Source organism: Triticum dicoccoides, chromosome 1B, assembly GCF_002162155.2.
Source record: "Triticum dicoccoides isolate Atlit2015 ecotype Zavitan chromosome 1B, WEW_v2.0, whole genome shotgun sequence".
Lineage (NCBI taxonomy): Eukaryota > Viridiplantae > Streptophyta > Magnoliopsida > Poales > Poaceae > Triticum > Triticum dicoccoides.
In genome coordinates this window covers 508,397,189-508,411,474 of record NC_041381.1, presented here as the reverse complement: position 1 = coordinate 508,411,474, position 14,286 = coordinate 508,397,189, and positions in this window count along the sequence as shown.

Genomic DNA, 14,286 nt, shown 5'->3' with positions numbered 1-14,286 from the left:
GTTAGCAATTGTGAAAGATTAAATGATAGTCGAGTATGTGGAGTTTGCTAAATCAAAGCTCTGACATAGACCCTTCACGAAAATAAGATGAATTGCAATTGTTTGATGACTGAGAAAGTAGTTTGCTAGTTTTCAAGAAAGTTTATGGTCTATACTTTAACATGTGAATAGCTTGTTACTTGATCATGAAAAGTTTTATGAGATGAGCTACTGTTATGACATATAATGATGCAATAAAAGGTGACTGAAATTATCATTGATCAAACTTGTGCACCTGCTAGCATTCACACTTCATAAATTCTTTCTTTTATCATTTACCTACTCGAGGACGAGTAGGAATTAAGCTTGGGGACGCTGATATGTCTTCAACGTATTTATAATTTATGAAGCGTTCATGCTATTATATTACTTGTTTTGGATGTTTAATGGGCTTTATTATACAGTTTTATATTATTTTTGGGACTAACCTATTAACTGGAGGCCTAGCCCATATTGCTGTTTTTCCTATTTCAGTGTTTCGAAGAAAAGTATTATCAAACGGATTCCAAACGGAATGAAACCTTTGGGAGAGTTATTTTTGGAACGGAAGCAATCCAGGGGACTTGGAGTAGACGTCAGGGAAGCTTCGAGGAAGCCACGAGGCAGGGAGGCGCGCCCTACCCCCCTGGGCGCGCCCCCACCCTTGTGGGCCCCTCGTGGCTCCCCTGACCGACTTCTTTCGCCTATATATGTGCATATACCCTAAAACACCAAGGACAACAATAGGTTGGGAGTTCTGCCACCGCAAGCCTCTATAGCCACCAAAAACCAATCGGGACCCTGTTCCGGCACCCTACCGGAGGGGGATCCCTCACCAGTGGCCATCTTCATCATCCCGACGATCTCCACAATGAGGAGGGAGTAGTTCACCCTCGGGGCTGAGGGTATGTACCAGTAGCTATGTGTTTGATCTCTCTCTCTCTCTCTCTCTCTCTCTCGTGTTCTTGATTTGGCACGATCTTGATGTATCACGAGCTTTGCTATTATAGTTGGATCTTATGATGTTTCTCCCCCTCTACTCTCTTGTAATGGATTGAGTTTTCCCTTTGAAGTTATCTTATCGGATTGAGTCTTTAAGGATTTGAGAACACTTGATGTATGTCTTGCCGTGCTTATCTGTGGTGACAATGGGATATTCATGTGATCTACTTGATGTATGTTTTGGTGATCAACTTGCGGGTTCTGTGACCTTGTGAACTTATGCATAGGGGTCGACACACGTTTTCATCTTCACTCCCCGGTAGAAACTTTGGGGCACTCTTTGAAGTATTTGGGGCACTCTTTGAAGTACTTTGTGTTGGTTGAATAGATGAATCTGAGATTGTGTGATGCATATCGTATAATCATACCCACAGATACTTGAGGTAACATTGGAGTATCTAGGTGACATTAGGATTTTGGTCGATTTGTGTCTTAAGGTGTTATTCTAGTACGAACTCTATGATAGATCGAACGAAAAGAATAGCTTCGTGTTATTTTACTACGGACTCTTGAATAGATAGATCAGAAAGGACAACTTTGAGGTGGTTTTGTACCCTACCATAATCTCTTCGTTTGTTCTCCACTATTAGTGACTTTGGAGTGATTCTTTGTTGCATGTTGAGGGATAGTTATATGATCTAGTTATGTTATTATTGTTGAGAGAACTTGCACTCGTGAAAGTATGAACCTTAGGCCATGTTTCCTAGCATTGCAATACCGTTTACGCTCACTTTTATCATTAGTTACCTTGCTGTTTTATAATTTCAGATTACAAATACCTTTATCTACCATCCATATTGCACTTGTATCACCATCTCTTCGCCGAACTAGTGCACCTATACAATTTACCATTGTATTGGGTGTGTTGGGGACACAAGAGACTCTTTGTTATTTGGTATCAGGGTTGTTTGAGAGAGACCATCTTCATCCTACGCCTCCCACGGATTGATAAACCTTAGGTCATCCACTTGAGGGAAATTTGCTACTGTCCTACAAACCTCTGCACTTGGAGGCCCAACAATGTCTACAAGAAGAAGGTTGCATAGTAGACATCAACGCTCCAAGCAACACACATATCATGTGACGAATAAAAATATAGCTTCGCGTAAGGTATACCGATAGTTTTGAAGACGAAAGAGGGGATGCCTTCCAGGGCATCCCCAAGCTTAGCCGCCTGAGTCTTCCTTGAATATTACCTTAGGGTGCCTTGGGCATCCCCAATCTTATGGTCTTTCCACTCCTTATTCTCCTCATATCGATATCTCACCCAAAGCTTGAAAACTTCAATCACATAAAACTTAACGGAACTTCATGAGATAGGTTAGTATGATAAAGTGTAAACCATTCACTTTGGTACTGTCAAAGACAAGTTTCATAATTGTTCTCACACAATGCCTACTGTACCATATCATTTCTACAATTTATATTGAGAAATATAAGTCATAGAAACTAGAAAACAAGCAAACTATGCAATGAAAACAGAATCTGTCAGAAACAGAACAGTCTGTAATGATCTGAACAGAAACCATACTTATGATACTCCAAAAATTATGAAATAAATTGGTGGACGTGATGAATGTGTCTATTCATCATCTGCAAAAATAATCAACCTAAAATCACTCTCCAGTAAAAAATGGCATCTATTCTCGTGAGTGCAAAGTTTCTGTTTTTTACAGCAAGATTGCAAAGACTTCACCCATGTCTTCCCAAAGGTCTTATTTGGCACTTTATTGAAACAAAAAGCTATAAAACATGATTACTACAGTAGATTAATCATGTAAACATACAAAAACAGTAAGGGTAAATATTGGGTTGTCTCCCAACAAGCGCTTTTCTTTAATGCCTTTTAGCTAGGCATGATGATTTCAATGATGCTCGCATAAAAGAAAAGAATTGAAACATAAAGAGACCATCATGAAGAATATGACTAGCACAATTCAATATAACCCACTTCCTATGCCTAGGGATTTTGTGAACACACAATTTATAGGAACAAGAATTAACTAGCATAGGAAGGCAAAACAAGTATAACTTCAAAACTTTAAGCACATAGAGAGGAAACTTGATATTATCGCAACTCCTACAAGCATATATTCCTCCCTCATAATAATTTTCAGTATCAACATGAATGAATTAAACAATATAACCATCACATAAAGCATTCTTTTCATGATCTACAAGCATAGAAATTTTTCTACTCTCCACATAAGCAAAATTCTTCTCATTCGGAATAGGGGGATCACTAATTCCTAAAGTTGACACTCTTCCAAACCCACTTTAGATGCTACTATTATTTATACTCCAAAAGATATAAGTGAAGTTCATGGATAATTCTACAATTAATATATACTAACCAATTTCCAAGCTCAAAATATATAAGTGAAGCACACGAAGCATTCTATAAAACCATACTCAGATGATTTAAGTGAAGCACAAAGAGCAATTCTATAAGATCATACTTAAAAGATTTAAGTGAAGCACATGAAGTATTATATAAATAAATGAAGGGATATCTCATACTAGCATGGTTCTTAAAGAAAATTAAAAACACAAAGAACACAAATCATGTGAACAAAACAAAAACCGAGATATACCGATATTTGTTGAAGAAGAAAGATGGGATGCCAACCGGGGCATCCCCAAGCTTAGATGCTTGAGTATCCTTTGAAATATTTACTTGCGGTGACCTGGGCATCCCCAAGCTTGAACTCTTTCCTCTCTTTATTCTTCTCACATTGGTAACTCCTCGTTCTTCGAACACTTCATCCACAAAAACTTGACAAAAACTTAGTGAGATCCGTTAGTGTAATAAAGCAAACTACCACTTTAAGGTACTATAATGAATTCATTATTTATTTATATTGGTGTTAAACCTACTGTATTACAACTTCTCTATGGTTCATACCCCCCGATACTAGCCATAGATTCATCAAAATAAGCAAATAACACGCGAAAAACAGAATCGGTCAAAAACAGGACAATCTGTAGTAATCTAGAAGTTTAGTAAACTTCTGTAACTCCAAACATTATGAAATAAATATGAAAATTTTAAAACATTGTACAGAAGTAAAGTGCAAACAATTTCAGACCCATTTGATCTTCCAGTAAAAAAATGTAAAATCACACGCTACAGCCAAAGTTTCTGTTTTTGTTCTGCACATAGTAAACAAGCAATCTAATCATCCTAAAACCAAAGCTTGGCACATTATTTTTATAATACAATGGATATACACAAGGGGATAATTATTTAAAAAGAAACTTCCATGAAAAATTCTACATTGTTTCTGTGAGCATGAACACAAGTGCTCAAGGTCGACCCTCACTTCTTCAATGCATAACTTTCCAATCACTTCTCTTTTTGAAAAACTTTTTAGGTGTGAGAGGCAAGTATTTTTTTTGGTATTTTCATTCTTTAATTTTTTTTGTATGTTTCACCCACAACTGAACAGAAACAAAAAGGAAACACAAAATCTACTTAGTGAAGAAAGCAAACAAGCACACACGAGAATATCAACCTCACGATATTGCTTCCCGGCAACGATGCCAGAAAAGAGCTTGATAATCCCCAAGTGCAGGGAATCATCATAGCAATTTCCAGATGTGGAAGTGATAAGTATGGAGTGTCGAACCTACAAGGAGCTAAAGGTAAGATCAATATTCTCTCAAGCCCTATCTGCCACTGATACGACTCTACGTACACCGAACGTTTGCTTCCAACTAGAAACGAGAAATAAAACTACGTTGTGGGTATGAAGAGAATAACTTTGCATGATATTGGAGAGCTAAAATATAAAAGTAGGTGCTGTCATCATAAAGTTAAAATATATTACTAAATATTATAAATAGAGAGTGTGGAATAATGATGGATCGGTGTGCGGAATTGTCCTAGGCAATTGTTAACAAGACCGGTAATCACTATTGCAATTTCATATGAGGGAGAGGCATAAGCTAACATACTTTCTCTTCTTGGATCATATGCACTCATGATTGGAACTCTAGGAAGCATCCACAACTACTAAAAATCATTAAGGTAAAACCCAACCATATCATTAAAGTATCAAGTCCTCTTTATTTCCATACGCCATGACCCACTTATCCGTGTTTGTGTTTCAGTCACTCACGCAACGCAGACAATAAGTAAACCATGGACATATTGCAACACCCTACAGTGGGAATCCCTCACGCTTGCGCGACACAGAGGGCACAATAGGACAGTACCAAAATAAAACATACAACTCATACCAATCTAGATCATCAATCAACCCAAAGACAAAAAGATATCTACTCAAAACATCATAGGATGGCAACACATCATTGGATCATAATATGTGGCAGAAAGCACCATGTTCAAGTAGGGATCATATCGGGGTGCGGGAGAGTGGACCGCGTAGAAGAGATGTGGATGGTGATGATGGTGGTGATGTTGATGAAGACGATCACCACGGCGATGATTTCCCTCTCGATGGCACTCTGGCGCCACCAAGAGAGAGGAGGAGAGGTTCTCCCCCTTGTGCTTCCTCCTCCATGGCCTCCCCCTGGATGGGGAGAGGTTCTCCCTCTGGTCCTTGGCCTTCATGGCGATGATGGCTCCTCCGAGATCGTCCTCCATGGCCTCCAGTGATGATGGCCCCCTCCGGCAGGGTGCTAGAGAGGGCCTAGATTGATTTCTCGTGGCTACTAAGGCTTGCGGTGGCGGAACTTCCGATCTAGGTTATTTCCAGAAGGTTTTTGTATTTATAGGCGGAGTTGGCGTTGATTTCATATCAGGGGAGCCCTCGGGGAGTCCACGAGGCAGGGGCGCGCCCCCACCCTCGTGGAGCCCACGAGACTCCCCTCTGGTAGATTTTTGTTCTAGTATTTTTTATATTTTCCCGAAAAAGTCTCCGTTGATTTTCAGCGCGTTCTGAGAACTTTTATTTCTGCACAAAAACAACATCACAGTAGTTCTGCTAAAAACAACGTCTGTCCGGGTTAGTTCTAATCAAATCATACCAAAATCATATAAAACTATTGTAAACATGGCATGAATACTTCATAAATTATAGATATGTTGGAGACATATCATCCACATTCAAAGTCAACATCTTGGCACCCTCCACATTGGCGGCGATCCTCACCTTCTTTTCCTCGAGCTCGACCTTCCTCTCTTCGATCATGGTCCTCCTCTCTTTGAGCTTGCAGTTTTTGTCCGTCGCCTCCATCAACAATTTGAACATCTCCACCTTTTTCTCCTCAAGGTCCGAGCGCTTCACGCATGCGTCCTCCTTCTTCGCCAAGATGTCCTGGAACCTCTCCACCAGCTTGGCCGCCACACCTTCTCACTTCGCCCTCTCCTCCTCCCATTTCTTGCCCCGTAAATTTCTTCTAACCTTCTTCGGCAGTTCCTGGTTGGGTCGGTAGGGTCACCTATTTGTTTCTTGTTGGCTTGGGCGGCGGTCTTGGCTATGAAAAGGTTCCAATTTTGGTTGCCCATTCAACTTCAACCAACAATGAATGATAGTGAACCTTTTCTTCTCCAACTTCTTGTACACCAAACAAGCACGAGAAGGCTACAAAACAATGCATATCCGGCTAGTGAGAAAAAAATGCATGTCCGGCTAGTGATCAATAAAACTATGCATATCTGGCAAGTGAGCAACAAAAGAATGCATGTCCGTCTAGTGATCAATTTACTTGCTTGGATTTGTGCACCCTAGGCCACCGTGCGATGAGATGCTTCAAGTGCCCGCAATACGTGGACATGGCTTCTTGGATGGCCTACCATCGATGGTTGAGGGACTTCCATTCACGGTTGTGGATGACCGCTTCAGAGTAGGGCGCCAAATGCTTGTTCATGGAACCATATGTGAATGTTATTTCAAAAAGTTGTGTCCTTTTACTCCGTTCCATGGAGAGGATCAAGGCTAGTGGCCAACCATGCATCACACAATAGCTCGTCCTCCTGCATGTTGAAGCTTTCTCCTCAACCCTTTTTCTTCGGACCGTCGGTTGTATCAGCCGGATCATCGTCCTCCCCCCTCCTCCTACTCCTCCTCCTCCCCCTCCGGTTGCTGCTGTCTTCCGTCCCAATGTTGTTGTTGCTATGTGTTTGCACCTGTCTGGGTGTAGGACTGCTGTGTGGCCATCTAGGTGTAGGAATGCTGCTAGTAGTTGCCGGATTGGGTGGGATCCAATTCATCCACTTGCTCGTCCTCATAGCCTACTCCTCCATAGCCTCTGTTGTGGATGATGTTGAGCATTTCCCTGTCCGGGTCATAGTACACCGACTCCCCCGCTCTAGGCATTGTACCGAGAAGTGTGCGGGCACCCATCTGCTCCATGGCCATCGTTCGCGCGCGGACGAGTTGCAGCGAAGAATACCCAGAGAAGAGCGGCGCTGCATTTATGTCGACGATGTAAGGCACCTTACCGGCGAGGGTTCCGAGCTGCTTGGCGGTGTAGTAGTACGGAGGCTTGTAATTCTCCGGCCACGACGCCGTCTGTACTGTGGGCACTCCTGTCTGGCAACGTCCGCCACGTCCGCGACGACCACTGCAATCATCACACCCACCGGCGGTCAACTGCTTCATGAGCTTATCCTCCTTTGCGGCCTTCGCTTTGACGCAGTGAGTTTGCCGCGTAACGGAGCTAATTTTCCGGGCGAGCGTGATGCTCGGATCCTCCGGCACCTCCGCCGCCTCCATCTCCGACAGGTTCTCTGACGGTTCCATGTGTCATCAGTGGCGGAAGGAAGAGAGGGTAAAAGAGCGGGTATTGGGCGGAGAGCAGCGGGGGATGGAAGAAGAGACTGAAGGATTTTAGCGCGAGAACACTTTGGGTTGATACAAAAGCGCAGGCTCCGCCTTCCTTTTGGGTGGGCCACGGGGTAGGGGCAGCGAGCGACGTTTCGCGTGTCCGGACTCCCGCAACCCTCTCCCCCGGGAGATAACGCATCCGACCGCTCGGCGGACCGACACAGGCCCGTGTTGGATGGCCTCCGCAGTCGGGGGATGCAGGTGGTTTGAGGATCGACGTTGGAGATGCCCTAATGTCACATTTTTCTATACAATGTTGCCAAAGTTGCCTAAGGTTAATTTTTCAAAATGAGAGCCACAAGTTGGCAAGCCTAAAAGAATCTTACCATACTTTTTGAGTGTATGGAATGTGGGACCTTAGTATGGCTTGAATCAAAGACCCACCTAAGTTGATCAAACTTGCCTAACCTTAGTCTCAACCAAATAACCCCTTAGTGTTGCTGTCACTAGTACATGTGTACCTCTGTCTGTGATTGTGTGCATGTCTATGAGTGCGTGTGCACATGCATGAGTGAAAGAGAAAAAAAGAGAGGGAGCGACACTATCGATACGAAATGCAATTCGGTTTTGACGTGTCGTGAGATGACTAATCTTGTTATTTTGTGGTTTGAGCACTACATATGACACAACATATATGTGTGCAAGTTATCCTATTGTATGATTGTTTTTGCATATTGTAGATCAACACAATTTCTATGGATTTTGTTTGCAAGTTTTTGTCCATTTTAAAATTATTTCTTCATTTTCTTTCTTTTTTAGGATAATACCAATGCCTTCAATTCATTCTTCCTTTGAATAAATATTGTTTTTATTTTCATTTTCAATTTTTTTTCAGTTAACACCACTTTCATGATTATCTTCCTTAGATCAAAATTTATATTAAAAAAAACTTTTTTCGTTAGTATTTTATATGTCACTGTTTACTAGTAAAAGAAGTGACTTGACGCAAAAAGATCTTCTAATTTTCTCCCATGTGCTAATGTTTCATTTTTTATTGCTTAGTTAATGTCTGACTGTTGTATTTTCTCTGATTAGGCGGAGACTATTTTTGTAATCATGTGAATACTTAATTTGTGTTAGGTACCTAAAATGGAATTCATTTTTAGTTAATCTACTTAAATCATAATTATTATAAAGTTCCACTATTTTATGCTTGTTTTGCACAATATGAGAGAGTGCGACTTTGAGTTATTTATGTGCAATTTATCAATATATTCTAACTGCCACATATAAGAAAAGAGTGTGACAACAATTATTTGTAACGTGTTCATGTTAGGCATAGTTGTATAATTTTTTTAATTTTAAATTTGTTTGACATTCTTTTTTAGGATTAAACCACTCCCACAAACCAACCTTCCATATAAATAAATGTGTTATTCTTTATTTTTGTTCATCATCTAACTTTGTACAAATAGCTAAGTGCAATTTCATTTTTAAATTTTTTTCGGTCATATTTTATCCTTTCTTCCTTTTTTACTCTTTAGGGTAATACCAATGCCTTTAATTCATTCTTCCTTAAAATAATTGTTCTTTTATTTTCATTTTGGTTTTTTGCTTTTGTTTCAGATAACACCACTTTCACGATTCTATCTTACTCCGATTAAGATTTTCCATTTTAAATTATCTTTAGCTTTTGTTTTAGTTAATTTTGTGTATGTCTTTTATTATTGGTAAAAAAAGTGACCGGCATGGAAAAATTCGTCTAATTTTCTGGCTTATGTTGATGTTTCACTTTTTCTTGTTGCTTAGTCCATTTCCTTTTTGGATATTCGGTGTGTAGGCGATGATGGTTTATTGTAATCATGTGTCTGATTAATTTTTTAGGGACTTAAAATGTAATTCATGATTAATTTATACTCTTAAATCATAACCATTATTATTTCACTAGTCTACTCTTGCTTTGCCCAACTTGGAAGATTATAATTTATGTGCAATTTATTAGTTATTCTAATAGCTGCATATAAGAAATGAGTTTCACAATAAATATTTGTAATGTGTTCATGTTAGTCATAGTTGTAATATAAATTTTCTTTTTAAATTTCTTGTAATTCTTGTTAGGATTAAACCCCACCCATAAGTCATTGTTTCTTGGAAATAAATGTGTCCATCAGCTATTTTTGTTCATGATCAAGATTTGTACTAAAAGCTAAATGCTATTTTCATTTTGAATTTGTTTTTGTCCATGTTCTTATCATTTCATGATTTTCTTTCTTATTTTAGTTAATACCAATGCCCTTAATTCATTCTTCCCTGAAACAAATGTTGTTGTTATTTTATTTTATTTTAGGTAACACCGCTTTCACAATTCTATCTTTCTTAGATTGAGTTTGACAATTCTGTGTTCCTCAGAAAGAAACCATTCCCCTTTCTTTTTCTTTTTCTATTTCTTCTTTTCTTTTGAGAATTTTTTTGCATTCAAATCACGAAACAGTATAAAGTAGTTGACACTTACAAGCACACTGAAAAACAAACACAAAGGACCATAAACACCTAAAAAACCCTAAGCTAACCATAACACACGAAGATCTTTTTTTATTTCTTCTTTGAGGTACGATATGGACATGTCTGCTTCTGATATGACCATAGATATTACGTGCATCTCTACTCCTAATGGAGCAGTTGGTGAATAGTTCACCGGTTATTTTTCGCTGGTTTTATTTCGCTTCACCATTTTCGTTGGTTTTATTTCGCTGGTTTTATTTCGTCTCCCTCCCACCTGCCTTTTCGCTTCACCACCCACATAAACCCATCAGATTAGTTACCATATAAAAAATAAATCGCAATCAATCAAGTATTGATGGGATATTTCCTTATATTGATGTGATTTTCCCTTTCTAAAAAAATCGCAATCAATCATCTCTATTGCCTAAAAAAAATGTGTAGCTTTCCTTTTCCTGCCAACCGACCGCGTCCCGTCTCCCTACATCCGCCGCCGCCACCGCCACCAACGCGTAGCCCTCTGCCTCCCAACATCTGAGATCGCCGCCGCCGCCTCCATCGCGGACCTCTATGTCATCGTGGGACCACGTCGCTCACATCTGTGCGAAACCCCAGGGCAGGGCACAAGGAACCCCCTGCAGCGAGGAGCGGTGTAACGAGGCCCTACCGGCCGTGCTGTACGCCAGGAACAGGGCGGACGCATAGCGAGGGGCCATGGTGCATGCGAGGGTCGCCAAGGCATCCGCGCCAATGGCCGCGGCTGAGGGACACGGTAGGCAGGAGCCCCCACCATGCTCGCTGTCGAGATCCCCGTCACGTGCTGCCAGATGAGGTTGTTTTCCACTTCCTCTTCGGCAAGATCGGGGGCACACAACACCGTGGAGCCCTTACAACGCCACCTGCGACGATCTCCGCCGCCAGGGGCAGCCACGACCATGGCCGACGCCCTCGGCCTCTTCATCACCAGGTCGCACCTTCTTTGACTATGCAACCGTGTCACTGCCCCGTCGATCTCCTCCGACACGAAGTCTCCGGCTGATTCAGGCCACCCGAGGGGCCGCAAGGACACGGGGAAGGTGACCCTATGCTCGGTTCCCTCCGGCGCTACAGCTTACCATCTTGGCCTAATTCTTTCGCCCTCCTGGATTCCACTTACTTGCTATCGAGCCCTACTACTACACCCATGGTTAGCCTAGCTCTGCATGTCCCTCAAGTTTGACATTGTTTAACCCTTACAATTTCGTGGCTTCCCAGCCGTAGCTCCTCCCCCGTGAGTTCTGATTTCTGAACCTGAATTTTGTGCATATAGCTGCATATACTGTTGTAAATTCTACTGACAAGTCAATGGAAAGAGTAGACCTAGAGATAATTTAAAATAGATTCGATTACTGGCTGCATATGAATGCCCTTTGTTCAGTTAGGATCAACTTTGTCAGTCCGCGTCCTCTGTTGGAGACCAACCCCAACGTGTATGCTACGACCAGTTCAAGAAGCACATCTCATATGTCAAGAACCAAACACATGGTAGGAGATGATGTGTTTCTGTGTGTACCATGTGATCTTCTGTTGTCATATTATTTTATTTTCTTCCAACTCTGACTCATTATCTGCTACTTTAGATCTTTGCAGTTAACAAGTTAAGTGCTGCAAACAATCTCTCGAGAATGGCTGTTTTGATTATTAAATAGTATGAGAGAGATAGAGAGAGAGAGAGGGAGGGAGGGAGAGGGAGAGGGAGGAGAGAGAGATTTGCTGATTACACCTTCAACTTAAGGTAATGTTTCTTGATGTACATACAACATAAAAAATTCACCATGTATAGGTTGTTATGTTTTTCGAATTGAAATTCATTATGTACTTGAAGTTCATATTGTCTTAAAGATAAATTCAGCACTGATTGTCGGCATGCTATTCATGGCACTGATTGTCGATGCAGAAAGGTTCTCACAGTCACAGTATGTTGTATTAGTTGTAACCTATCCTTAGATTTTCAAGAAAAATCCTGACATTACTAATCAGTTGGGCATGCACATGATAGATTTGATGATTTTTGCATTGTAAATGGTCCCTTGACTTGCTCTTTACAGGTATGTACATGTGGCGATGCTCCTTAGATTGAGAATATGATGCAGGTTTTTGGGGATGACAAAAATGACAGAGGAGAGTGCCCTAATTCCTTCCTGCTTTGTGCCATTTTTTCAGGGTAAGAATAGTATGCACGTTCTTCCAAGAATTGAAGCACGTTGGGAAGGCGTACATCAATTGAGATGATTGAGCAATTCCAGCTTCAAATCAGGTCATTATTTATGGTTCAACCTTTGATCAAGATGTTCCTCTTTGTAGTTGTCCACCTTCATGTGAAATTGCCCTTCCCTTCTTGGATGCGACTGATGCTCTACTTCTCATGAATCATTTTCCCTTCTCAGTTGCCTTAAATTATGAAATGTTGCATATTTTCTTCCACGATACTGCTCTTGAATTTGATATAATCCGCAGGAGCAATCCAAGAGCTAAAAATTACAGTAATTTTGCTATCAACAAAGTATTGTTATTTTTCTCTACCTATGTCCTAATCAGTTGTGTCACCTGCTATTGTCTTTGCCTACTAAATTATAACGAGTCTTCCACTTTGCTGTCTGGTTTTCTTTATCCTCCTTAGCTTTTCATGCCATTCTGCACGCTACTCATAATGCCCATTGCTTGTTATTTGCAAATGGTTGTACTAGACAAAGTATGGTGAGTTGTTGAAACACATAAGTGTTGGAACAAAGTCATACTGTGCATTTCCTATTATTGCTTGGTTTTATGGTTCTTAGAATGTCACTGCACTATGTTTTAGGCTAAAGAAAAGCAGCGTTAGCACTGAGGAACATCTGTTTATCTTTAGGAGATCTTTGAAATATTTGAGAGTGTGCTTTGTTACGAATTATTGTTGTATATAAGGAGAATAGTAAAAGAAGATCTGCAGTTGTGTCTGTAAGTTTTACTATTGTAGTTTTCCCTTCTTGCAAGATCCCAAACCATTTACCCATTCGCTTCGTAGATTCGCTTACTAACTGTAAATTGTTTAACTTCCTTGCACATAAAAAGACAATATGCTTGGATTTATGAAACAACTATATTTTTCTTGCACAATGGTCAAAGAGCTGCATTGTTATACTGCTTTTTGACTAATGTTCTTCTATTCCATATCAACATAGGTGACATGAATTACACCACAACTCATTGGCTTGCCAAAATGTAAGGATGAAAACTTTGTGATGAGCGAAATTGGATGTAGTCAGTAGGGTGGGAGGCGAGATGAGGCAAACCTCTTCAGTCTTTTTGGTTATCTAATTGGTTAACTTGTTTATAATTTTAATAATTTGTTTACCGAGTTCAGCAAAGTCATCCTGGATGGGGCATTGTACATGGTGCTTGTTAGTTTTCTGAATTACAATTGTCTAATGTATGGATTCCCTTTTGTTTGTACATCTAATTCTACAGATATTTGAATGGAGCAACTCTGCAACTACATAGCTATTTTAGTTGTGAAGTGACAACTTGTAGGCCTGATCAAGTACAAGATCAATGGATACAAATTTTAGAATACATTCGTATAGTGTAGCTTAAGAGATATTTGGGTATAATATACTACATTTTATATTTAAGAACAGAGGTAGTACTATTTTCTCTTGAATATTCAACTCAAATGTGTCCTGGCTCTTTTCTCTTCAAGGAAACATGTTCTTTTAATTTTAGAATACATTGGTAAGCCGCCGCTACACCTAGGGCCATCAATGCCTCATAGGTCGCTTCTGATGAGATCATCAATATGGAAGGATTGGATGAGGATATGGACCCTTGGACGACAATGTCGTTGTTGATGTAAAACGTGGTGATGGTGTTTCAGTTGAAATAGGCAAGGGCAGTTGGCCACAAGGAGTTAAAAGAGCTCGGACATAATGAACCGAGCTTTCTGTCCATGCAGTCTACAACTTGACAAGGTTAAACACAAGATGCATTTTTCTGCATTGTATCTATAGCAGCATCT